Genomic DNA, 27944 nt, shown 5'->3' with positions numbered 1-27944 from the left:
GGTCATATATCTATTGATCTTTAAAAATATCTGTAACTAGTTTTAAGGGAATGGAAAACTGAAAATACCATCGTAGAATTGTCTTTGAGGCCAAATTTTTAAGACATTAACCTAAGTAATGGCATATTTGTAAAGAGGTGGAAGAATCTGGAAGTGTCTATCTCCATTTCCTCCTGATTTTTTTTTCTCATACTTGACATTCCTTTTATTCCCGAAGAGCAGGCTCACATCTGCTGTATGTTTTGCCTTCATTGATATGGATGCTCCAAAGTCAACAGGTGTTTTCTGATGTCAGAAGTCTCTGTGTTTCCATTGGATGCCTTCCAAGGCTGGATAAAGACATGTGTGGCTGAAATGGCTTATCTCTGTCATAGCACCAACCAGTTAGAAGATGCTGGAGGCTCTGTTGCCAGGGAATTCTCCCTCAGTTTGTCCACACGATTCTTCAAACTTCCAGCTCTGAGTTCCAGGTAGCGTGTGTCGTGTGATGTACACTGTGGCAGCGTCCACATGGAAACCGACAGAAACATTTTGATTCAAAACTTTGGTCTCTAGCAATATCTAGGACTTGCTTTTAAAAGGAAATTGATGTAGCACACGGCATGCCTTGACGTCTTACAAAACTTTTGGTCAGAGGATCCACTGATAATCTGAAGTCTGAATATACATTGCTGTCTTAAAGCACACTGTACTAAGGGCAACATTTAGAGAGTTCATATTGAACAGCCATCTTGTATGGCAGCCCATTAATTTATTTCCATCGAGTCACACTGAAAGAAAATTCATCAGAAAAATAATTAAGATACTTTACCACATTAGTACCTTTATGTTCATTGAAATATTTCATGTGTTTCATTACCTGTTTATTTAAAAGATATGTTTTGGGACTTTCCTGGTGGTCCAGTGGTTAGGACTCCACGCTTCCACTGCAGGGAGCATAGATTCGATCCCTGATTGGGGAACTAAGATCCCGCATGTCATGGGGCACGGCCAAAGAAAAAGAGAAAGGAAAAAAAAGAGACATGTTTGAATGTTCACTAGATGAACCTGTGAATTATATTATTCTCCTTTTCAACTTCATTGAAGATCTTTCCCAAACAGGAAGACATTTTTTGGTGTATTGTTAAAAGTAAAGTCTGGTCTGCACACAGAACTTCGGGGAACTGAATCGTTTTTCTCCTGCTCTCCTTGCTCATGCCCCTTGTGAGCTCAGATCCCTAAATCCCCCTTTCCCATCAGGATTTGCTTCGTTGACTTGCCCAGTGGTAATCAAGTTGGTTTTCCTTTCAAAAACATATCCAAAATCTTACACTAGTATAATGTCAAAATCAGAATATACTTAAGGCCTAACTTCCTAGGCTCTGGATAAGAGATGGAGGAGAACAGGCCCATCTTCCCAGGTATTTGAGATGAACGCGTCCACACACATGAATTCCAGAGAACAGAGCTGGGCAGGACAGGACATCAGCACACGTGTCATGCTCACAGATCACATCAAAGGGCATTTATGAAGGCGTGACCTTGTCTACAGACTAATCTGAAGAAGCAGAGATGTTCCCAAGTTCCCAAGCCTTTGGCTTACGCCTTACTAGAGTTCTAGCAGTTTGGGACGCAGCTCAGCAAGAGGTAGGCCCTACTCCCAGATTTCCTGCTTATATCTGGCTGTGTTCAGCAACGCCATGGAGGTCTCACCAAACCTGGGTAGCCTTAGGACAAATCAGCAGAGAGGGAACAGCCCCTGCTCTCAGCAGGCCTCCTAGGCAACTGCCCCAATATCATCATCCCCCTGCAGGGGTCACACAGGCCCTCTGATGGGCTTCTTTCCCTGGGGGAACTTGAGGACAGTATCCCCCTGCCCCTGTGTCTCTCCACCTCCCTCTGACCTAGCCTCTGGCACCCACCACACTCCAGTGGCTTTATTTAGTGCCCCTAGCCATATTATCTGTTAGTGTTGGTGACCTCACTGGTTTCTGAGTGACCCTCCCTGTCACTGCCAGTGCTGACGTCTGACAGTTGATGCCTCTCGGACCTTTAGGCATTCCTCAGATTCACTTTGATTGTCCAGACAAGGTCTATTTTCACTCATCTCTTATCAAGCAGGCTGAATAGTGCAGTTTGGTGGGGTTGGGCTGGGGATTACCTCTAACTGCTTATTTTAGAGAAAGTGGATCACAAAGCAATGGAGACATCCGTCTTATAGGGTAAAAGTGGAGATTCCAGATTCCATCACGTGCATGTGTACTCAGTCGTGTCGGACTCTTTGCAACCCCATGGACTCAAGTCTGCCAGGTTTCCTCTGTTTATGGGATTCTCCAGGCAAGAATACTGGAGTGGGTTGCCATACCCTCTTCCAGGGGACCTTCCTGACCAGGGATCGAAGCTGCATCTCTTGTGCTTCCTGTATGGGCAGGTGAATTCTTTACCACTTGAGCTACCTGGGACGCCTCCATACTATACTAGATCTTAGTCAAAAAGCCTAGAAGCAATATCAGATTTGATGTTCTTCAGTTCCTGACTCTTAGGGCCTTTTGAGAGACAAGAAAAGACAGAGGAGAGTCTACTGAAAACTTGCAGGACTGAATTCCCTTGTTGATAATTCTCATCAGCTCAAACATGCCACTGCTCTTCTGACACAATCTGCATTTTTAGAACGTGCTTTTACTTTTCTGTCTTGTTATGTAGTTTTTTTTTTAATATATGAGTGATTATTTTAATATATGTCTTTATCCAGGTTATTTTATTTTGCTGAGATAAGTAATATTCAAAAAGAGGGAATCAATTAGCATTATCTTAAAACACATATGAAATCTATTTCTATGTCTCAAGTGTCCCCAGGATTGATAACCCCCTCAGCCCTTGGCAGTGGAGTGAGCTGAAGGAAGGAAGGAAGGCAGAAAGAAAGGAATGAAACCAAACTGCACCTTCAGAGAGCCTCTAGTGACATGTTAACCAGCCCCTGTGCCCAGACTCCTACCTCCTGCCCCCGGGAGTGGCTTTGATGTGCAGCTATTCATTCTCTGGTTCCTGCACTTACCCTTGTGACCTGCGTTCCCTACCAAGGGTAGCTGCAGCTGCAACAGAACAGAATGGTGTGAAAATGTACCTTGTTTGATTAGATGGTTCGTTTCTAATCTGCCAAGGCTAACATTGAGGTCAGTGTAAGTGCATCAAGTACCCACATGGGGGCCACCATCACACTGACCACAGCCACGGGACGTGGCACCATTTTGACCTGCTTTATTTATTGATCCTATTTCAATTTTTATTTTTATAAGATTTTTATTACATAGGGAAGTAAAATGAGTATAAATCAAATAATATTGAATAATTTGAATAAACTTCATCTACTTATATTAGCATAATCTTCCACTGCCCATTTTTCAATCAATTTTTATTTTATATTGGACTATATTTGTTTGGCAATGTTGTGTGAGTTTCAGGTGTACAGTTAAGTGGTTCCATTAAACATATACATGTATCATTTCTTTTTCAAATTCTTTACCCATTTAGGTCATTAAAGAGTACTGAGCAAAGTTCCCTGTGCTGTACAGTAGGTCCTTTTTGGTTATCTATTTTAGATATACTGGTATGTACATGGCAATCTCAAACTCCTAATTTATCCTCCACACCCACCTTTCCCCTTTGGTAACCAAAATTTTGTTTTCTATGTCTGTGAGTCTCTTTCTGTTTTGTAAATAAGTTCATTATATCATTTTTAAAAAAATTTCACATGTAAGTGGAGTTTCAGCTTTAGCATCAGTCCTTCCAATGAACACCCAGGACTGATCTCCTTTAGAATGGACTGGTTGGATCTCCTTGCAGTACAAGGGACTCTCAAGAGTCTTCTCCAACACCACAGTTCAAAAGCATCAATTCTTCAGCGATCAGCTTTCTTCACAGTCCCACTCTCACATCCATACGTGACCACTGGAAAAACCATAGCCTTGACTAGACGGACCTTGGTTGGCAAAGTACTTTGGCCACCTCATGCGAAGAGCTGACTCACTGGAAAAGACTCTGATGCCTGGAGGGATTGGGGGCAGGAGGAGAAGGGGACAACAGAGAATGAGATGGTTGGATGGCATTACCGACTCTGTGGACATGAGTTTGAGTGAACTCCGGGAGTTGGTGATGGACAGGGAGGCCTGGCGTGCTGTGATTCATGGGGTCGCAAAGAGTCGGACACAACTGAGTGACTGAACTGAACTGAACTGAACTGAAGTAATGTCATATGGTATTTGTCTTTCTCTGACTTACTTCACTTAGTATCATAATCTCTAGGTCCATCCATGTTGTTTCAAATGGCATTATTTCATTCTTTTCACGGCTGAGTAATATTCCATTGCATATATGCACCATATCTTCTTAGCTATTTCTCCATCGATGGACATTTATGTTCATCCACGTTTTGGCTATCATAAATAGCTCTGCTATAAATATTGGGTGACCTGTTTTAAAGACAGGAGGCTCAGGGAGATTTGCCCAACCTCACACACATAAATGGGCCAATATTTGAAATTAGACTACTACAGTAGAAACAGTGTCAGGCTTTATTTTTTGGGGCTCCAAAATCACTGTGGATGCTGATTGCAGCCATGAAATTAAAAGACGCTTACTCTTTGGAAGGAAAGTTATGACCAACCTAGATAGCATATTAAAAAGCAGAGACATTACTTTGAAACCAAGGTCCACCTAGTCAAGGCTATGGTTTTTCCTGTGGTCATGTATGGATGTGAGAGTTGGACTGTGAAGAAGGCTGATCGCCGAAGAATTGATGCTTTTGAACTGTGGTGCTGGAGAAGACTCTTGAGAGTCCTTTGGACTGCAAGGAGATCCAACCAGTCCATTCTAAAGGAGATCGATCCTGGGTGTTCATTGGAAGGACTGATGCTAAAGCTGAAACTCCAATACTTTGGCCACCTCATGCAACGAGTTGACTCACTGGAAAAGACTCTGATGCTGGGAGGGATTGGGGGCAGGAGGAAAAGGGGACGACAGAGAATGAGATGGCTGGATGGCATCACCGACTCGATGGACATGAGTTTGAGTGAACTCCGGGAGTTGGTGATGGACAGGGAGGCCTGGCGTGCTGTGATTGAAGGGGTCGCAAAGAGTCGGACACGACTGAGTGACTGAACTGAACTGAACTGAAACATCATATTTCATACATGACATTTTTTTTCTGTCATTGTCTCCTTTCCCCCAAATTTGTAATGAGCTATTTATTGCAATTAGAACCCACAGGAACTGAGCTGCTTCTTACAGGACACAGTCTTGGTGCAGGAATTAAGGATGGAGAGATGGAAGCAGCCTCCCATTCCACCTCCATTGCAGAGCCCACCTTGACTGGAGGAACACACCTTGGGGATCACAGAAACCGGTCCTCCATGTCCGTCAATCCTGCTTCCCCTGCTCCCTCACCTCCCACCTCTCCTGACAAGAACCTGCATCTTTGGAATTCTTATAACATTCATGGCATTGTGTGTGACACCAGCTGGTTTAATCCTCATGGCAAATCATTCCCTGATTTATAAATTACCCTCCCGAGGCATCAAGTGGTGACTCTCTCAAAATCACATAACAATCATATGGTAGAACGTGTCCAAATCAATCATTCTTTATCCAAAATTCTGAAATGCAAGCAACTCAAAAAACTCCCAACAAAACCTGGTTGCAGTTGATGTGTGCTTTCTTATAGTTGTTACATTACTTAAAGTAAAATTCTAGTGGATGTTTCCAAAAACCCATGCTCTGCCTCCCTTTAAAGGGCTTTGAGGCTTCATTGTTTGTGATGGGCCCACTGACTGAGCCCACATGGCCAAACATCTTTTCATGAACATCAGAAGCTTCCAGGGACTGGAGGTGGCTGGGGCAATACAGTCTCTCTCACAAAACTTGCAAACCTTGGGTTCCCCGTTCCCTGTTCTCGCTCAGTCGCTCAGTCGTGTCCAACTCTTTGTGACCCCGTGGACTGAAGCCTACCCAGGCTTCTCCGTCCACGGGATTCAGTCCTGTCAAACACATAAACATTTAACAAGTGAATTTTAAGAGACATTCTTTCTGATCTTTTGGCCAAAAGAAGTCCTTAAGTCCTTCCTCTCTCTCCTCAAGGTGTGTGGGCTTAGTTACTCGGTCATGTCCAACTCTGTGTGACCCCATGAACTGTAGCCTGCCAGGTTCCTCTGTCCATGAGATTTCCCAGACAAGAATACTGGGGTGGGTTGCCATTTCCTCCTCCATGGGATCTTCTCTACCCAGAAATTGAACCTACGTCTCTTGCCTCTCCTACACTGGCAGGAGGATTCTTTACCACTGGATGTTGGAGCAGCTAAAATCTGTAAATGTGTCCCTGTGGAATCATTTTGAATGAAAGTGGCGTTGGCTTATTGTCAGCTTGAATGTGACTATGAGGAAGAGAGTCATTTTCTCCCAGTGGTTTTATATTCCCTATAGAGATGGTTTCTTTTCCGGTGTAAGATTTTACAGTTATTTATGTTATAGACGATGGATAAATGAGTGAAATACTGACTAAATGTCTAGCGCCACCTATTGGTAGTCGAGTATACATTGACTTGGTGAATGACATTTCTGTTAAAAGGTAGAGGTGATTTTGACTCCTTTTTTCCCCAATGTCTATGTCCATATGCAAACTTGATGATACCCAATATATTTCAACATTGATGATAATATTAATCATTGAATATTTTAAAGTTATGGTTTGAATAATTCAGTTTCACAATTTCTTTAAAGCATCACATGAAGTGATGGTCTACTTTAGTAAAACAAAAAAGTAGGATTCTGAAATATAAGGAAGAAGCAATGACACGATAATTTTACATTAAAAAAAATACTTGTCTTGAAATACAGATCCTTACCCACAACACAAAGTATCCTGATTATACTATTATCATATTTCTTTTAAACCAGACTTTGCCTTTCCCCCCACCCCCGACATTTAAGCGTTTGAAATAACAGTCATTTAAATTCAATTACTCATCTGTGCTAAGAATAAATGGGCCACAAATAGTGCCAAGACAACAGGATTTCCACATACAAAAGAATAAATGAAATTGGAATACTTCACACCATAAACAACAATAATGAACTTAAAATGGATTGAACACTTAAAAAAATGTGGTCTATACACACAATAAAATATTATTCAGCCTAAAAAAGGGAGGAAATTCTAACACATGCTACAACACACATAGACTTTGAGAACATTATCCCAGTCATAAAAGACCACTATTTTTAGGAGGTAGTCAAATTCATAGAACAGAAAGTAGAATGAGGGTGGTCAGAAACTTGAGGGGATTTGGCTGTTGTTTGATTGCTATAGAATTTCAGCTTTGAAAGATGAGAAGAGTTCTGGATATTAGTTGCACGATTCTTATGCTATTGAACTGTACACTTAAAAAATAGTTTTAAAATGATAATATTATGCTATGTGTTTTTCATCAAGTAAAAAAATAGATAAAATTCTAAGAAATGGATCAGACATAAATGTAAGGGCTAAAATTATAAAATTCATAAAATATAGGCATAAATGTTCATGATCTTGGATTAGGAAATAGTTTCTTAGATACAACACAAAAAAAAACCACAAGAAAATGATAAAGAGATAGACAAAAATGGACTTCATCAAAATAAACAGATTTTGTGCTACTAAGGACTCCATCAACAGTGAAATGACAACCTGGGAGAAATATTTGCAAATCATACCTCTGATAAGGAACTGGTGGTGGTGGTGGTTTAGTTGCTAAGTCATGTCTAACTCTTGCCATCTCATGGTGTAGGCAGGCTTCTCTGTCCATGAGGTTTCCCAGACAAGAATACTGGAGTGGGTTAACATTTCCTTCTCCAAATCCTTTTGGAGAAGTGAAGTGACAGTCGTTCAGTCGTGTCCAACTCTTTACGAGTCCATGGAATTCTCTAGGCCAGAATACTAGAGTGGGTAGCCTTTCCCTTCTCCAGAGAAGGAACTGATATCTGAATATAAAAAGAATTCTTACAACTCAACAATAAAAAGACTGCCAATTTCAAAATAAGCTTAAGAGTCTGATTAGGATTCTTTCTCCAAGGAAGATACATGAATCACCAATAAACACATGAAAAGATGCTCAGCGTCATTAGGGAAACTCAAGTGAAACCACATGGAGATACTGGTTCGTACCCATGCTGCTGCTGCTAAGTCGCTTCAGTCGTGTCCGACTCTGTGCGACCCCATAGACAGAAGTCCACCAGGCTCCTCCGTCCCTGGGATTCTCCAGGCAAGAACACTGGAGTGGGTTGCCATTTCCTTCTCCCATAGGAGGGCCATAATAAAAAAGACCGATGATATCAAGAACTGGTAAAGATGTGGAGAACTAGAAACCTCACACATTGCTGGTAGGATTTTTAAGATGGTGCAGACACTTTGGAAAACAGTCCAGTAGTTCTTTAAATGGTTAAACATAAAGTTACTGTATGGTCTAGCAGTTCTGCCCCAAGAGAACCAAAAACATGAATCTGTACAAAAACTTGTATACAAATGTTGAGAGCAGCATTATTCATAACAGCTCCAAAGTAGAGATAACCCAAATGTCTATCAGTGGATAGATGAAACGTGGCGTATCCGGTCAATGGAATACTATTCAGCCAGAGAGAGGAATGAGATCATGACACCTTCCTGACATCCACATGGATGAGCCTGGAAAGCATCCAGCCACGTAAGTGAAGCCAGTCACAAAACACCACACAGTCTGTTATTCCATGTCTATGAAATGTCCAAAATAGGCAAAACTACAGAGACAGAAAGTCCATTATCAATTTCCTGGGGTCCTTGAGGTGGTGGGGGGTGAGGAGGAGGAGTGACTGCAAAATGTTTCTTTTCAGGGTGATGAATCTTTTAAAATTGAAGTTAAGGTTGCAGATATCAGTGAACATAGAGCCATTGAATTGAACACTTTTAAAGGGTGAATTACAGGATACCTGAAACGTACCTCAAAAAGAGTTGCTATTTTAAAAAGAGAGAGTGGATGGGTCAATACTGGATTCAGCATTGATTAAACATTGATTAAACTAGCTTAGAATGAGTAAGACTAGAAAGAGCAATTAAGAACATCTCTTAATGGTATTAAGGCATATAAAACAAACAGTTAAGATTTAAGGGATGTGAGGTTTTTCAGTGATTCATAGTTTGAACTTTATTTTGTTACAGGAAATAATTCACACTAAAATTGAAAATAGGGACATTGTTCTTATCATTCTTTATCTTTCAGACTCATTCTTCGCAACCAGCAATGGGAATGTGAAGCTTAAATCTACAAATTGTCCCCCAGCTAAGACTAAAGCCCCTCTTCCTGGGATTGTCTTTTATATATGTTAATTTCCTAAATGCACAAGCCGTTATTTCCATTCAGAACGTTAAAGATACCCCTAGGTAAATTCATTTTAAAAGTTCTGATTTTCACAGCCTTAGAAGCTTAAAGAATCCCAAGGGCAAGCCTTCCCAAGCTTCTTAAGAGCCATCTGGGTGAGAATTTCCTCAGCAGCTTGGTAAAAAATGCAGATTCATGAGTTACTTCCAACCTTCCACACCCCCAGGTGATTTTTATGCAGACTAGAATATGTAGATTTAGAAATATTCTACCCCCCTAATGCATCAGAGATCTGGGACTTTTGAACCTTTGTTGCCATTTGGAGAAGTGCAGAGTCCTAGGATGTGAAAACTGAGAGGCACCCTAGAGTCACCTGGTACAACCCTCTAACTGTGTGGAAGACACTTGATGGTTAACCCCAAACCACACTGCTTAGATAGGGGCATGACGGAGACGAGGCGGACTGTGCTGTGATGTCAGAGCCATGCCCTGGATCAGCTGGGACAGAACTAAACTGCCTGAGCTCCAGGAAAGTCCATGCTCTGTCCATCCACTATTAGGTGGGACCCTGAATCTTAGTTCTAAACATATGTACGGAACTCTAGAGCAAAGAGGATGGGAATGGCATGAGAGAAAGGGAGGGATCCTCTGCAGGGATAATATTTTTAAATTTTCTCTACCACAGCTTTCTTTTTTTAAAAGCTTTCTCGCTCCCTCTTTTTTTTTTTTAATGTTTTCTGACGTGGACCATTTTTAAAGTCTATTTCTTACAATACTGCTTCTGTTTTACGTTTTGGTTTTTTGGCCATGAGGCATGTGGAGTCTCAGCTCCCTGACCAGGGATTGAACCTGCACCCCCTGAATTGGAAGACAAAGTCTTAACTACTGAACCGCCAGGGAAGTTCCTCTTTTTTACATGCAAACAGCTTAATATTTAGTTTTTAGAAAGCATTTTATGCTGTCTCTTAAATATTGTGTGTGTATGTAAGTGAGAAACTCTGGGAGATAGTGAAGGACAGGGAAGCCTGGCATGCTGCAGTCCATGGGGTCACAAAGGGTTGGACATGACCGAGCAACTGAACAACAAGTAAGAAAGTTTACTCCTGTGTAGTTGGAGTTGACTATTTCCCCTTTTCTAGTTGCATGCTAGCGGCTCCCTATGTAGAGTTTTCTACAAGTTGAAGTTCTTCAACAAAACATTTTCCCAAGATGGTTCTCCTCTCTCTCCCCCACTCCTCCTTCTTTCCTTCATTCTTCTGCCCTGGAAATTGGCCAGCAAGATTATTTATGGCTCCTGGTTCACATCACACCTTAATAATAAACAGGAGCCGTTTCTCTTTGTTTTCCAATTTCAACAGCACGGTAGTTAAAAATTGGCTCCCATCAGAAAACTCTTTCTCCAGGTCTAATGTGCTGTGCTGTGTGTATACATGATTAACCAGTACAATACGTACAGCAAAGAAACCAGGTGAGAGATTTATTGATTCTGGCTGAAACAAATTGAAAGGTAACCTTGAACACTTTGTGAGTCCATAATGAGTTCTACAAATCAGCCTGGGAGGCACTGTAGCCCATCCATTGAGTTGAGGCAAAGAAACTGTTTGATCTAACTTAAAGTAATCAGAGTGTAAAAAGTAGGTCAAAATGATGACATTCTAAAATTCAAAGATTTTTTTTTTACTAAGAGAAATGCATTTATTTGGGATTAATGAATTTGGTAAAAGATGGTATTTTGTTAGCTATTCTGAAGGTCCTTCTACCAACGAATATTCACGATTGATCAGTGGGATGAATGACTGTCCCCAAATTCAGAGCCGATTCCAGGTAACTTTCAATGACTTGGCCCTTCTAGAAAATGTCCCTCCCTCTGATGAGTCAAAATTCAAATTGGGACTGTAAACTAGAATATAGAATTATTTAGTGCCATTCATATTACAGAACAGAATTCTGTTCTACTGACAATCATCCCATTAAGTTAAATGTTACCTGACTCTATTCAGAGGCTATATCTTCTGAAATTAAGTATAAACTTTAAAAAATCTGAATAATCAGAACAGTATAGCGAGCAATAATTATTAAACCTTCCTCCACCAATTAACTTTCTGAAATCAGAAATGGAATAACTGTGTCTGTATAAGCATATGATAGCAGATTTCTAACTCAATTTTCAAACTTAGATTTTTCACTGTTCATTTTTTTTGTTGGTTGGTTTGTTCTGTTTAAGAATCATAGAAAGAATATGCCTTTCCATGACCTTAAATTTTATTCATAATGCTTTTCTGTTTATGTTAGGAATTAACTAGTTGTATAGGAAATAAAGAATTGCATTTTTATCAGAAGAGGGAAAACTAGTTTGAAGTGAGTAAAGGTAAAACACCCACTTGGTTATTGAGAAATCTTGATTCTTTTAAGGCTGCAACCCCTCTTTTCTTCCTGGCCAAAAATAGAAGTGACTAAGTTCCCCAAAGTGTGCCATAAATAAAAGAATCAAAAGTGAGTTAAAGTTTTCATTGTGACTACAATATACTACTTGTTTGGATAGGAAAAAACCCCACAGATTTAAAAACTGAATAGTAAGTTCTTGGTTTGTTTACCAATAGAACTCTTGCTTTCTCTTCTAACAAAAACAGATAACTTACCACAATCTTAGAAAAATATTTCTTTGAGGACAAATAAGATGTTTAGAAAGCAGCTGGTAAAGACCCTTGGTGTGGAAGAAGGACGCTGACCTTCCCCACACCTGGGACATCCCACCTCACAATGAAACCGCAGTGTTCTTGCACCCAAGAGGAACTTTCTAGAAATTGCCATGTTAGGGCACGTTGCCACGGACACTCAGGCTTAAATCTGAAAACACTAGTTAGAAAGAGCTTGATTTGTAGAGAAATAATTATTCTTTTTTTCATTTGAGTCCTCAGGCATTTAAAGAAACGCTTTCAGCCAGAATATGGTCATGAATCTTTTAAATCCATTTGTAAAATTATTTGGCTTCTTATGTAAAAAGTTGAAATATTAACTAGTGATAAAAATTTCTTCCTACACAAACGTTTTTCAAGCTCAGTTAGCCCCCGACCTTACTAAACATTAAGCACAATTTTTCTCAAATATTTCTTCAAGTCCTAAAATGAACAAGTGAGATTGGGAAAAATCACTAAGCAGCATGTATTAGGGAAGTGAAAGAAGGTTGTATGTTAAAGTTATCTTCCCATTCCTACAATTACAAATGCCATTTTTAAATCTTAATTTTATGTTGGAGGATAGTTGATTTGCAATGTTGTGTTAGGTGACTCAGTTATACATATACATATATCCATTTCTTTTTCAGATTCTTTTCCCATGTAAGTTTTTACAGAGTATTGAGTAGAGTTCCCTGTGCTATACAGAAGGTTCTTGTAGATTATTTTATATAGAGAGTAGTCTGACATTGACAGATTGATTAACTGAAGGTAAACTTATCTTTTTTCTCTTTTAAATATTCATCAGTATTCCTACCACAAAACTTAATTGTCAGTTAATCTTAGTAAGACTGAGAGAGAGAAGGTAAAAATTCACTTTATCCATTCCAGGCAGGAGGCTGGGAGGAGGGTAGACATTTAGGATTCTTATTTGCAGAATGCTTTAAGAAAGCTCCAAAGTAACTATGAATTCAAGTCAAAAGTAAGACATAAAATAGTAGGTAAAGTTTAAAAGCAAACTTGTCAGATGATAATATCATCCTATGAATAATCACAAATCAATTAGTTACGTGCTAGAGCCTTTTCCTATTAACTACCCTGGAAGAGAGGGTAATCTACTTAGTGCCAAGTGAAAATGTGCCTGGTGGGGGAGGTAAGAGGGGGGAATTCTGTACTGATTGGTGTCATCTAAAGTGGTGCATTGTCCAACCAGTGTTCAATTTCAAATAAAACATTTAATATCGGAGTCTTCTCCAAATAGTCTCTAATTTCTAATTTTTCAAATAAGAGTTTCATGAAGATGTAATATTCTAAAATTTGCCCATTTGAAATGTACAATCCAGTGGTTTTTAGTAAATTCAGTTGTGCAGTGATCACCACAATCAAGATTATAATATTTTCATCACCCCCGCAAGAAACCCCGAGCCTTTTAGTTATCAGTCCCTGCCTCCAGCTCCCTTCAGCCCTCTACCCCACTAAGCAACTGATAATCTCTTTTCTGTCTATGGATTTGCCTATTCCGGGTATGTCATATAAATGGAATCACCCAGTATGTGATCTCCTGTGACTGGTTTCTTCTCTCAGTGTAATGTATTTTCAAGGCTTAATGTCTAATTAAAAAGGCAACTTTCTTTTGGGAAGAATGTCAAACTCACAGAAGAGTTACTAAAGATAAAAACTGTACACAAAAGGGGGAATGTGGTGGGGGAGAAATGGATTGGGAGTTTGGGGTTATCAGATGTAAACTGTTATGTATAGAAAGGATAAGCAACAAGGTCCTACTGTATAGCACAGGGAACTATATTCAATATACTGTGATAAACTGTAATGAAAAAGAATATGAAAAAGAACATTATGTTAAACTGAATCACTTTGCTGTAGAGTGTAAATTAACATAACATTGTATATCAACTATACTTCAATAAAATGCATTTTAAAAAATTTGTACAAACTGCATATATCCTTTTTCTAGATTTAAGTATTGCTAATCAGATGTCTAAAGGCTTTCAATGTCTTTGTTACTGCAGGAAAAAATGTTTAAAAATTATATTTATTTTCTTATAAGGAACTTGGATTGCCTTTTTGAACCTTCTTAAAATGACTTAAAACCCAAGGACTAACTCAGTAGTAGACACGTATTTGAAAGAGGCCAACTGATTTTTTTATGTGCTCAGCAGTACATGAGATTGTAAGACTCTAGAAACGGAAATGAACTGAAAAGAATACACAAGAAACAGGATTTCAGGAGGCCAAGAAGATACCAAGTCCTTTCCCATCTTTCTTATCAAATCAGACTTACAATCAATAAGCATTTATTAAGTACCTTACCTTGTGTCCAAAAGGGATAGAAAGTGGTATATAGAGAAATAGGACAAGTGGTCAATGGTAACAAAAATAACCAACTGCAATATATTATAGCCTGAATCTGTAAGTAAAATATGAAAAACAGCTATAATTAATAGGCGTGAATAAGGCACAAACAATTCTTTCTGGGAGGAAACCACTCCAAGAATCCCAGAAGGGGTTGTACCTTCAGAAAACTTTGAGAGATTATTTTCCTACTGGTCAAAGGTCTTAAAGATGTTCTAGGTTATGTCTTTTTTATGGAAAAAGTGATAAAATGAAGTTAAGAGGTTTCTGTCCTCTGAAATGTTATTATTTTATGAATAATCAGGGAGCTAGGACCCTAAGGAAGCTTTTCCAGTTTGTGTTTTAGAAAAAATAGTACTTGGGTACCCTAAATTTAAACTGGCATACATTACAACTTTTCTCTATGTTGCAACAATTTTAGTGCACATCATTAACAATTTACTACTTCTAATATGTTAAAGCAGTGTTTTCCAGCCCTGGAAATGGCCCCACTAGGATGCTTGTAATACAAATCTGTAGGACCCTCTCCAGGTGGAACAGAATCTCTGCTGGCAGAAGTCTGGGAAACTTTGGAGCATGTTCCCCCAGGAGTTCATGATGATAAGCTAAATTTAGAATTCTGTGTTACCATATTTGTTATCAAAGTTTAGTTTATGGACATAGAAAGTGTTACTGTAAAAATACTGAATGAAAAGCATGTTGCCCTCAGTCTTCAAGACAGGCGGAAGTACTAGAGTAATCTAAGAGGACTGGAAGCCTTTAGGCAGTGGAGGAATCATCAGTGGCTAATAGAAAGATGGTAGAATGGTGTTTTTGCCTGTGTGAGGCCATGTTAGCATAGCAGAATTGTAGAAAAAGCATCAATTGTGGAATCAAGTGATACAGTCCTTCCTAGATTTGTGACTCTGGGTGAGTCAATTCATCTCTCTGAATGTCATCGTTAAAAGACAAGTGAAATTTTTTTAAAAAATAAAAAGAAGTTTGTAATAGCCGGGACATGGAAGCAACGTAAATGTCCATCAATGTAGGAATGGATAAAGAAGGTAATGGTACATATATACAATGGAATATTACTCAGCCATAAAAAAGAATGACATAATGCCATTTGCAACAACATGGTTGGACACAGAGATTGTCATATTGAATGAAGAAGTCAGAGAAAGACAAATATTATATGATATCACTTCTATGTGGAATCTAAAAAAAATGGTACATATGAACCTATTTATAAAACAGAAGCACACAATAGTAAACAAACTTATAGTTACTGAGGGGGAATGGAAGGGGAGGGATAAATTGGGAGACTGGGATTGACATATACACACTATTATATATAAAATAGATAAGGACCTACTGTATACAACAGGGAACTCTACTCAACACTCTGTAATGCCCTTATGGGAAAGGAATCTAAAAGAGAGTGAATATGTGTATAGGTATAACTGATTCACTTTGCTGTACACCTGAAATTAACACAATATTGTAAATCAACTACACGCCAATAAAAATTAATTTAAAAAAGAGAGAAGTAAGAACGTCTAACTAGTAGGGTTAAAGATTAAACTGAAGTATGTATATAAAATACTTTTGAAGTAATGTATAAACATTATTATATTTTTAATATAGTGAATCACTTTTCCATATTCATATCCTTTAAGAAACAATATCAACTTTTTTTTTTAAGGAACCAACATACCACCGTAAATTTATTATGCAAATCCATTATATCTGAAAATAAATCTATAGAAGAAACAATTTTTCTTTTTGGTGTATTATTCCAGGTTGTGGCAGTTTTTATATTGTCACAATTTTAGGTCTTCTCCTTACAGAATGTTCTTGTTCTAAAAGACTTGAAGATATTTGCAGATGCCTGGTTTAAAGAAAACCTACAGATATATGAAATAGTAAAGTAAGAGAATTTGAAGATCATTTGAATTCAAGAAAGCTATTTATGAAAAAATTTAAAACTGAGGGAATATGACTAGACAATTTGAGCACCTTTGAGAGTCCAGTTAATTGTAATTTAGAATGGAAAGAATCTTAGAAACAGTGTCGGTCTGGATAACACAAATTCACATCAATTAACGATTTAAAGCCCTCTCTCTGGACAAAGGCCTTAGTATGGTGATAATATACAAATGGTACCAAACAAGTCAATATTTTATTATATGTAAATAAGTTCCACAGATGGAAACTTGCAATCACAGCCCTTTGTTGATACTGATAGGGACAAAAGGAAGATGGAAAGGGGAGGGATTTGTGGCAGCCAGAATTTCAAGGGAACTCATCCAGTTAGAAGTCAGAATGAGTTGGGGGATGGGATGAGCAGAACTTGGCCAAAAAGCCTGATCCCATTAAAAAACAAAGGGTCCCCACAAGTCAGGGAGTTAGCCCTGGCTACCTAGAGGAACAGCACACTGTGGCTCCTGTGTTGTCACAGCCACAAACACTTTAGGTGATGGACTGCATTCTCTAGCTTTGGCTTCCGGTTCCAGATCCCTAGACTGACTATGTGAAACTTCAGTTTCCCCACCGGCTAAAACAAACACAAATGTATATATATACATACATATACTATATATACATTTTATACATTCATACACATTTGTTTTTATTATACATATATAATTGTATACAAGACATATAATAATTGTGTATAATAGTGTGCAATATAGTTTCTATATTATATATATATCATTTCTATGTTTTATATAAAATATAGAAATTATATTGAATCACCAATATTATATCCCATATACTAGATTCATGCTGCCTAGGAGTAGTTACAGCCAATAATATAGCTTTAAGTATTTGGCAGCAGAAGAAAGCATTCACTTCGGTGACATAGAAGCAGATCACTGAAGGGTTAGTGAACCTGAGCGATCCGTCTGCCCGCTCCCTCCTCCTCGCCCTCACCTCGCTGGCCAGGTGCCCCCTCCCGCCTCAACACGAGCCCCCAGCAGCGAAGCTGAGTGCATTTAGGACGCCCTCACCCCCACCCCACTCAGAGCCACTGCCCAGACCCAGCTGTCAAGGTAAACAACCCCGGTGTTTAACAGTGAATAATGTCAATAAACCGCTTATTCTTGAGTTGATGCTTATCTGTGACAGAAGTTCTCATCTAATATCATTCGTAATATCCATTAGCATATCCTTTTTGAAAAATTAAATAAAGAAGTAAGGACCTAAAACTGCAAAGTGAGGAGAGGGCTGCAGTTTGAAGGCCAGTCTTCCGTCGAGGGCAGGGGGCTGAGGTCTGACCCACCCGGGTCTGGGGTGGGATTCTGGGATGCGGTTGCAGTGGAAACAGCCCTCGAACTGCGGGGCTGAGGTCTGGGGCGGGATGCGGAAAGCAGCTCGGAGCTTTGGCAGCAATTGAGAGTAGGTTGATGTCTGAGGATCCTCCTAATAAAAAGTGTGAGCTCGTATCAATATTTTGCTTGACTTCGTTATTTTATTTTTCTAGGTTTTTTTCTTTTCTTTTTGTATTTTAAAAGTGTCAGTGGGTGACAGATTTGGAATAAAGGGGAAACCTGATCCTTCTGCGCGGCTACTTTGAGAAGGTCCGTTTCGGACCACCCTTCATTCCCATCAGTCTTTCAAGCCCAGAGGAGTCATTTTCCCTCCAGAAATAGTGACCCGGGCTCGGAGGGAGCGGGTGGGGCTGGGCTCGGGTCTTCAGATCTCCAGGCTGCTCGCGGTGGGCGGCGGGATCTCGCTTAGTCCACCCGCAGGTGGCTGGGCCGACATGCCTTCCTCCAGCTCCTGGCTCCAGGTGAGCGCTGCGGTCCCACCCCCTTGGCAAACACCTTCAAAGAGCCCGCTGCAGATACCGAGATGGGCCTTCTCCAAACACAGCGAGATTGTGGAGGGGGGCTAGGTGAAAATCATATTCTTGATCACAAACAAACACAATTAACTGGCAACTGGATTAAGATACCTAATCAGTCCAAATTATTTAGAGGCTCTTGTAACCATCACCCTTCTTTTGAAAGTGCTTAGTTACTCTGGGAGATAATACTCTGTTAATGAAATACGTGTCCAGAGGGGGCATTCCTCTTCTTAAAGTGACAGGATGAGGCTTTAGCTAGGAGCAATACAAGCTCTCAGGGAAAAGGGTGTTTTCAAGAAAAATGCAAGACGGTGCAAAAGACCAACTAGTAGTCAAAGCCTCTACAGTTTTGGCAGGGGGATATCCTCTGATGAGCTGCCTTGGGCTGTGTTTCATTCATTCAGCGAACCTTGTTGATGTATCCTTGGGTTCAGGGATAGGGCAGTGCACAGCACTCATAGTATCTCAGGGAGTTAGCATTTTAATGGGGAAAGAGAGACAATAAACAGATTAAAAAACATGATGAGTGCCAGTAACAGGTACTTTAGGAAATTATAAGCCAAGTGGGAGAAGAGAGTCTGACAAGTTTGTCGGGGCAGTGGCAGACATTGCCTATTTTAGGTAGGATGGTCTCCTGGAGTTGGTTTCCTTGGAGGAGGGGGCTAACCATAGCAGAATCTGGGGGACCGTGGTTCCACACAGATGGAAGAGAGTGTAGGCTTCAAGGAGGAAAGAACTTGGCATGTTTTAGAAGCAACCAGAGGCCAGTTGGCAGGAATATAGCGAAGGAGGCAGAGAGCAATGAGAGAGGGTAGACAGAAAGGAGAGAGCCCCTGAATGTGTGATGTATGTGGCTGCACAGGTTATTGTAATGGACAGGGTATCTGTGTTATGTACGTGCATCGGAAATGTTCATTAGTAAAATGTACCCAACTCAAAGGCTAAGTGGAGGTGTTGGAAAGTATTTACTAATTTTCTTCATAAATATACTATTGCAATTCGTTTGTTGCATAGAATAAGTATTGGCAAAATCAAAGTAGCAGAGGTCCTTGACTACTGAAGACTTAACCTGCTCTTAAGAATTAAAGCTTCAGTATGAATGACCACCCTAAAACTGAACTGGTATATTAGATATGTTTGGTAAGTCTCACGACATATAATGCCCAAACCAGTTAATACATACCCATATGATTAAATATTTGTTCAAGCATTCATGCTTCTATTCTTTGCTTAACCAGAACCTGCCCCTTCTAGCCCTGGGATGTTTTATCATCACCCTTTCTGTAGAAAGGCCCCAGTAACATTTTCTTCCTTTAGCTTTGGAAAAAGAGGAAAGATGTGTCAAGGAAAGAGGTGCTGTTAGGTGCCCATGGCTGTCCATTGCAGCTGAACTTGGACCCGCTCACCTTCAGGGTTGTCCTGAGCTCTGCAAGGAGAAACAGCCATGGAAGCGGGGGAGGGGCTGAGCCTCATCTGAAGGCTCAGGGGATTGGTCTTCATGTTAACATGGTTCCACAGAACTCTCTCTCTGAAGATGAAAATGACTCATGGGAATTCAGTCATGCATAGAAGCAGTGTAAATTAGATTGGCCAACCTCTGAACTTGGGGCAAGTCATGAAATCTGACTTGGTATGCACCATTTTCTTCATTTAAGATCATGGAGAGTAATGTGTATGTGGGTGTGGCCGACAGGAGGGAGAGGCAGCGTATTTACGAAGTATTTCCTCAAAACTGCCACAGATTCTGTGAACGCTTCTGAAAAAATATTGTTTAATTCTTACTGCCTTTTTTATCATTTTTAGTAAAAGAAAGCCTATTAGGTCAAGCCAATTTCTAGTTTTTGTTCTGGCCATGACTGAAAAGAAACATTTTTTTGGTTTTCGAGGTTCAATCTTATATTCTCAAAACTGTGTGTGACCCCACTCCAAACAGACAAAAATAATCCCTTGTGATTTTGTTTTTAATTGAATCCTGAGGAATTTGCCACCAAGGAAAGGTAGTAAAGAAGGAACTTTTGTCATTATAGTTTATGGTCACATTTTATACTTAAAATAATTGAAAAATGTCTTCCCTGGTGGCTCAGCAGTAAAGAACCTGCCTGCCAATGCAGGAAACTCAGGAGACTTGGGCTCAATCCCTGGGTCAAGAAGACCCCCTGGAGGAGGAAATGGCAACCCACTCCAGTGTTCTGGTCTGGGAAATCCCATGGACAGAGGAACCTGGCTGGCTACAGTCCATGGGGTCGCAGAGAGTCAGACATGACTGAGCACACACGCAAAATTTTAAGATAAATTTAAATAAGTAATTATTATGTTTTTGCCTTGCTTTCAAACATGGAAACAGTGGAGCTCTGCAGGAGACCTGCACAGAGGTGCTGGCCTGGAAGTAAAGAGCAGGCAGTGGGGTGGCCAGGAGGTGGATTACAGCAGGCAAATAGCAGGTATATTAAGGGTAGTGGGAGCCAGGTTCTTTACATTCAGAAAAGGCATTTAGAAATATGGAGAGGCAGCAGGCTAGCAAGAACCCTGATATGTTGGATTGGAATTGGAGGAATCTTCAAGTAACTCAGGGTTTTAATAATTTAGGGAGGAAGATAAGAAATAGCTACAGATACATGCAAGATGCACACACACATATATATATACTGCTGAGAGTATCTAGGAATGATGATAGCCCAATACTCATGAGAACCCAGATCCTGGTTTCTAAACACCCTCTTTCATTAAAAGATGCTCTCAACTCCTTGCAGAAATGACTGAATCAGGGTTAAGGCAGGAAAATACAAGATGAACCTGGAATATCTTTTTTTTTTTCACTTTTTGGATGCCCCACATGGCATGTGGGATCTTAGTTCTCAGATCAAGGATCAAACCCACTCCCCTTGCACTGGAAGCATGGAGTCTTAACCACTGGACTGCAAGGGATGTCCCAAGCCTGGAATATCTTGTTATGCTAAAATATAAAGAAATAGTCAAAGGATGATTAGGACAAATCAAAAGGATACAGGAGCTAGCTTAAAAGGTGCCCCACATGCCAAACTGGTGACAACCTGAGCACCCAAACAAATAATATTAATTAAGGACGATAAAGCACTGAGTAAAGAAGGAATGTATGGCCCATACTAATATAAAGGAAAGGAAAACTTTCTTACAGTGGAAGGAACATATAAATACAGAGAAATGATGGGAATTCAAAACCACCCCTTGTCACCCAACTAGGCAGATGCTAAGGCAGGTGGGTGGAGGCTTGATGAGGATATTGGTATAATATAGGGCACAGTTCCCCCTACAGAAAATACTTATCCATTGCATTGGGGGAAAATGATGATTTGAAGCTAGAGAAACTGAGCAGACACCAACTGGTCAGGCGGTCAAGGTTAACTCAGCAGTATGATGAGGCTTCAGGCAGCCTCCCTTGTCATGCTCTGGAAAGGGCACACCACCGTCTCTGTAGTTTTCCTGCCAGGAACACAGGAGCCCAGACCAGACAGACTGCATGTGAGACCCATAGGGAATGAAAGACCTGCACTCTTGAAAACCATAAAGAACTATTAGAAAAGACGGAAGTCTAAAGAGACATGGTACCTAGGGCCAATGTGTGATCCTGGATAGAATGTTGGACCAAAAGAAATGGACTTTGTTTGCAAAATGTGAATTGGGCAAGCAGCTTAGGTAGGAATGCTATTTCCAAATAACCAATTTGTTGGCTATTTGATGGCTGGTTATATGGGAGAGTGTTCTCTGGAGTATTTAGACTGAGTGAGACTTTATGTCTCAGCCTGCTCTCAGGTAGTTCAGAAAAAAGGCTAACCATACACACACTCAGACATACATACATAGGTATTAATATATAACACACTACATGGATATAGTATATATTTAGGTAGTATCTACAATGTATCGGTATATGTCAGTATGCTCTATGGTAAATATGACTACATATTTATATTGTTATATCCATTTACTTATTTTTTAAAAAAGAGAGCAGGAGAGACAGCAAATGTAGGGAAATTTTTGTTGATGTTATAAATCAAGATGAAGCCAAAAGAGGTAAAATGCTAAGAAATTGGAGAGTTTTCTTTATACATTTCTTGTAACTTCTCTGTAAGTTTGAGGTTATTTTAAAATAAGTGATTTAAAAAGAATGCTGTGTACCAGCCTAGCTGTATGAGTAACAAGTGCATTCATATATAGCATTTAATATATGTTATTTCCTATGTAAGGCATTCCCCCTGTGTCCAAGCTCTCACTGGGGTAATTTTACAGAACCTGAAAAGCAAGGGTGGGTTATGCAGTTCTCTTTAGCCCTAGGACTCCCTGTCAGGTGAGTTCCAAGGAAGTGTTACGTATTAATAATAAGAAAGTGTAAAAAAAGAACCGGTTGTCTATTTGTTTCCAAATTTCAGTTTTAAAGTAGCCACTGGAGAGAAAGAAGAAGAAGAAAGTAACCACTGAAATAATCGACATTTACTAAAATAATGGCTTTTCAGTAAATCCAGAGCCTTAGTTCACAAAAACAGAGCCTGGTTTGCCCTGGACAAAAGGTGGGACCCGTTGTGCAGTAACTTTTAAAACATTTTTGCTTTCAAAACAGCAGCATTCCATTATTACCCAAAGCAGTACAGTCTTCTTTACAATCTCTATTTCCATTTTATCTCAATTTGCTACTTTTTTTTAATGTACAAAGAACCTTCTCTGAATGTCCATAGACCCATCTATCTGCAGACACACGAGCCCTATTTCACTGAGCACTCTTATTCTGCAAAACTGGGTGATCATTTGTTCTCTTTTTCACCTGGAACAGTGAGCAAGAGATTGGGTATTTTCTCCTTTCTTATCTGAGAACACTGAAAATGAGGCGGTTTGAAGTGACTCGCAATTACCTGGCAGAAAGTTCCTGAACAATAAAGACAAGAACTTGGGATCTTTTCACACTGAATGAGCTAGGCAGGGTATGTACATTCACGGGTCTGTTTTCCTTTAAACACGTGAGTCCCCAGGCACAGTTCTCAAAATTGAACTTTTCTCTGTGCCTTTAGGAGAAGAATTTAACCCAGGTTAAATGCTCACTGCAAGGTGTCTTTGCATTTCAAAGATCTTTTAGTGGAGTACTGAATGTTTTACAATTCTGTGTATTTTTTTTTTCTTGGCCAGTCTTAACAGAGTTTTAGAAGACTGATATGCATAAAACAAAGACTCTTTACTTTACCACCAAAGTAAAAATGTTGACATTTCAAATGTAATGGGAAAATGCACAATAGTTAATAGACCTCTAGAAAAGCTTTTGCCAGTGTAACAAATAATTTTGATTAAAACATGATAATGTTAGTTATTACTCGTTATCACAGATGTTATAATATTTTTTCCTTGAAAACATTTGTTTTAGCTGTTACAATGTACATGCATTCAGTATCATGGTCACCTTTTCTTATTTATTCTCCCAGTATGTCTTCATGTGCACACATTCATTAATTTAAATTTTATTTTATTATGAAATAGCTGTGTAACACATACTGTGTATCAGGTCGTAGTCTAAGCAGTTAGTGAACAATTAGCTCATTTAATCCACATAAAATTCTCTGAGACCATTACTATAATTCTTCATTTTACAGAGTTGGTACAGAAAGATTCAGCAATATGTCCAAGGATGCACAGCTGGTGAGCTGCAGAACTAGGGTTCAATCCCAAGGAGTTTGACTCCCAAACCTGTGGTCATAACCACTGACCATGCTGTATAGTACCATGCTGTACTGAGCCTTAGATTTACAGGTACTGGGGGAATTATTGGTTGATTAAATAAACAGGTGATTCTCTCCTCTCTTAGACTGGTTTGAAAACAAGGAAATCACCCAATTGCTCCGTGCCTTAATTTTCCACTTCATAAAATAGAATTGATAATATTTGCCATCCATTTCTCTCCCAAACAACAGTATACATGAAGGGAATTTACCTAGCTGCCACATGTATGTTTTTATGCTCCAAAGGTTTGGTCAGCTACAGGTGTAGAGACCAGCAGCTTAGACTTTAAACATGTGACAACACCACACAACTCAGTATAGTTAACTACGTCTCTTTCAGTCTGAATGAAGTACAAGAGCAGAGCTTCAGAGAGCTCAACTTCTTTATATCTGAACTTTATCCCCATATAACTTTGAACCTTTTTCATTTTTCCAGCTGAATTAGAATTCGTTTGTATAAAATGATACTCAAAATAAATGAGACGTCATCTCGGGCGTTGATTATGTGATCTAATAAAATACCTAATTATAAATCTTCTAAATGAAAATCCTTTCTTGTTACAGCTCTGCAGCTATGATATTTAAAAAAACAAAACAAAACGATTGTGCGATCGTGATCTGATTAGGAACCATACTGGAAGTTCCTGTGCTAAAGTCCTTAACCCATGCCTTCCTACCTTCTGGTTTTATTGAGTTTCTACAAATCCCACCAGGTCTTTCACTGGCACAGACAGGGCATGGAAAGAAACTCAAAACAAGACCCACCACTGTTAACAGCAAGGGCAAATAGCTGGTCCGAGAATCCTTGTCATGGGACCAGGTCCCCCAGGTCTGTCTCCATCTCCTTCTCTGAAACAGGGGCATAATACAAGTTGCCCTGCCTCCCTCCAGGGCATTCTGACACTCAGTTGAGTTAACCTACGAGAAACTGCTTTATGAACTGTTATCTATGACTAGAAAGAAATTAACACAAAAGGTTTGGATTTGAAAAGTCCCCAAAAGACAGAAATTTATGTATGCATATATCCACATGCAAAATTTTACAAGTACATTCTTAACCTGGACTTTCATGCTGAGTGGGTTCAGAAAAGCCAGAGGACTTGAGTTAAACCTCAGAAAAGGTGAAATTTCAGGTGCTTAGTGCCTGGAGATTGAACCTCTGGCGAAGGAGAGGGTGAGAGAGGATATTGCAGGCCTGAAGTCTGATGACTGTGTGTCTACACAGATGTGTCTCAGATGAAAACAGAGGTTTACAGAGATAATTCTTAGTGCCTTGCCTCCAAAGAAAATGACTCCACGACCTAATCAAGAACAACTGTGGCAGTCTGGACAGCAGGGGATTTTGGGGGAGAATGGATACATGTGTAGGTATGGCTGAGTCCCTTTGCTGTCTGCCTGAGACTATCACAATATTGTTAATTGGTTGTACTCCAATACAAAATAAAGAGTTTTTTAAAAAGACAAGTGTTACAGTATCCCTGAGCATTTATTACAAACCAATAGACTGTGTATGTTCAAGGGATATAAACAAGCTGTTGAGGGGAGGGATAAACTGGGAGACTGGGATTGACGTATGCACACACTATATATGAAATAGATAGCTAAGGACCTGTGGTATAGCACAGGGAACTCTATTCAATACTCTGTAATGACCTATATGGGTAAAGAATAAGAAAATGGATATATGTATAACTGATTCACTTTGCTGTACACCTGAAACTAGCACAGCATTGTAAATCAACTATATTCCAGTAAAAAAAAATAAAGAGGCCATTAAAGAGAGCTGATAAAGCCATTGGCAAGGTCTAGAAATGGGCAAAGAAAAAGATTCATGTAACCGAGGTCAACCGAACACTGACTGCAGAGGAATCCAACAGGATTCAGGTTCTCTGCTGTTTAGAAACACTGAAACCGACTCAGGCTCCATTTCCAAATCTGATAGGCTTGTGGTTGTGGTCCAAGTTGCACGGGAGGGTGGGTAATGAGTGTGTCAGGAGTGGCCTGTCCTATAGCCTCTCACTTTGATCACTCCCATGATCACAGGATGCACACCTTGCCCTAACCAACCACCTGGCAAAATCCAGCCCTGCTGACTAGGGAAGCTTGGCAAGCCAGTTTGCAGGGCAGAAAGGCCACCGATTGCAGGACCTCTACAAGGAAAAAAAAAAAAAAAAATCTCAGAGTGCTTGGCCTAGAGATGTCAGCATCACCTTTCCATGCCAGGAACAAGTGATTGAGTAGAGAGGGCCTAGATTCTACCCGGGCTGCACGCGAACAATCAGAGGGGAAGACTAATGGTACCGCACTGGGCATTTCTAAGATGCAGGGGCCATGTCTGCTCCCCTCCTAGGGGAGAGGGTGGGGGTGATGTGCAGGTGTCTGCTCCCGGAGGGGGGTGGACGTCCTGCTGCTGCTAAGCCTGTCTGCTCGGCTGACGACACAGCTCCACCAGGAAAGCCCGGGCCATTCCTGGGTGCTAGGAAGGTGGGATTGGGGGGTCGGCACAGGTGGGCGCACAGGAACTGCTACTGAGATTGCAATTAGAGCTCAGAGAGGCCAGAGATGAAGCGGGTGGTGAGCAGACCAGTGTGTGGCCGTAATCCGTCCTGGGGATGAGCTGGGCTGCCTTGCCTTCACCCCTGACGCCGTCTCCCTGCGGAGTCTGAGGTTCTCCAAGCCGGGAGTAAGGGGAAGCTGTCAGCACTCCCACCCGGGGACCCGAGCTGGGGCGGGAGGCGGAGGGGGGAATACAAGAAACACCCCCCGCGGACCAGTTTCTGAACAGGGAAACAGACCGGGAACAGCGCATTTCCTGCTTCGCCAGTGCAAACCCCGGGCTCGGCCGAGCGGGAACTGGGTGACAGTCGGGGAGTCGCCGGCTGCTGGGGCGGGGTTCTGGGAGGCCTCGAGGGGTCCGCGGACCAGGTGGGATGCTGGGGCGGGATGCTGGCGGAGGGCGTGGGAGAGGGCGTGGGAGCAGAACGCACACCTCCTGTCCTGGTGCGGAGCGAGCGTCCCCAAAGCCCTCTCGGCCCCGCGGGAGAGGCGGGGGCCCGAAAGGCAATGTAGGGTGAGAGGCAGCGGGGCTCTGACCCTCGGGGGCCTCCGGGTTGGGAGCTGGTGGCCCTGATCTCCCGGGCCCTCCTACTTCCCCACCCCTCCCATCTCACCCGCGACTTTGAACCTCGCCTCGCGGACCCGCTGGGGACCCGCCGCGGGACTGGGAATAGACGCGAGAGGTACGCAGAGCCGGCGCGCGGCCCTACCTGGGCGGTGCGAAGCCCCGGGCGCGCTCCGTGCCGCGCGCCGCCTTCCGCTGGCTCCCGGAGGCCGCCGCGGGCACGCGACTTATAAACGCGAAGACCTGATTGTTGTTCTTTGTTCCGGGGATACCATTGTCTGTCGGTTCCCGGTGCCCGCGGCGCGCGCCCCCCTTTCCCTCCGCCCCCTAGCCGAGCGGGGCTGTCCCGGTGCCCACGGCCTTCCCCGGAGGCCGAAGCGTCCTTCGTACGGCTCCCGCTTCCCGAGCATCGAAACACAAAAGCCTGCAGGAAACCCACGGCCGGTGCTTGGTCACGCAGGGGTCCGAAGCGCGGCTCACCACCTACCGGGTTTCATTACTGCGCCCGCCAGCCAAGGGCCCGGCGGGGTAACGGGCATGGTTTCGCACCGCGCTAGTCGCGTCCTTACCCAGACTTTCCAGCCTTGGGCCCAGCCTGGGCACTGGGCATGGATTAGCAGCCAGAAATCAGAGGTCCCAGTCCCCGCGCGCTCCGACCACGCGGGCGGGTGGACACGGCTCCTCCTCGCCAATTTGTCTGCCCCCCTCCCCCCGCGTAAATCTCTCGTGATGAGAAAAGCAAGGCTCGCAGGAAGCCACTCCGGATGTTTGCTGCTTTTCATGTGGCATTTGTGGCTGGCTCTGATAACATCCAGAGCTCGACTTCCAACGCCGCGTTTAGTTAAGAGA

General features: G+C 41.4%; 1 long non-coding RNA gene across 1 annotated transcript; it reads right to left on the bottom strand.

The window, feature by feature from the left end:
• On the bottom strand, positions 1-27944 carry LOC148775283 (uncharacterized). The gene is made up of 3 exons (XR_016039317.1): positions 27665-27944; positions 860-962; positions 1-770 (listed from the first exon to the last, which is right to left on the bottom strand). It is a non-coding gene; the product is annotated as an uncharacterized LOC148775283 (long non-coding RNA).

The sequence above is a fragment of the Moschus berezovskii genome, chromosome 16 (genome assembly GCF_049115385.1).
Source record: "Moschus berezovskii isolate FMDL1 chromosome 16, NW_MosBer_1.0, whole genome shotgun sequence".
NCBI classification, from domain to species: domain Eukaryota; kingdom Metazoa; phylum Chordata; class Mammalia; order Artiodactyla; family Moschidae; genus Moschus; species Moschus berezovskii.
Note: the sequence above shows the minus strand (reverse complement) of the source record. Positions and strands in the feature narration are given on the sequence as shown.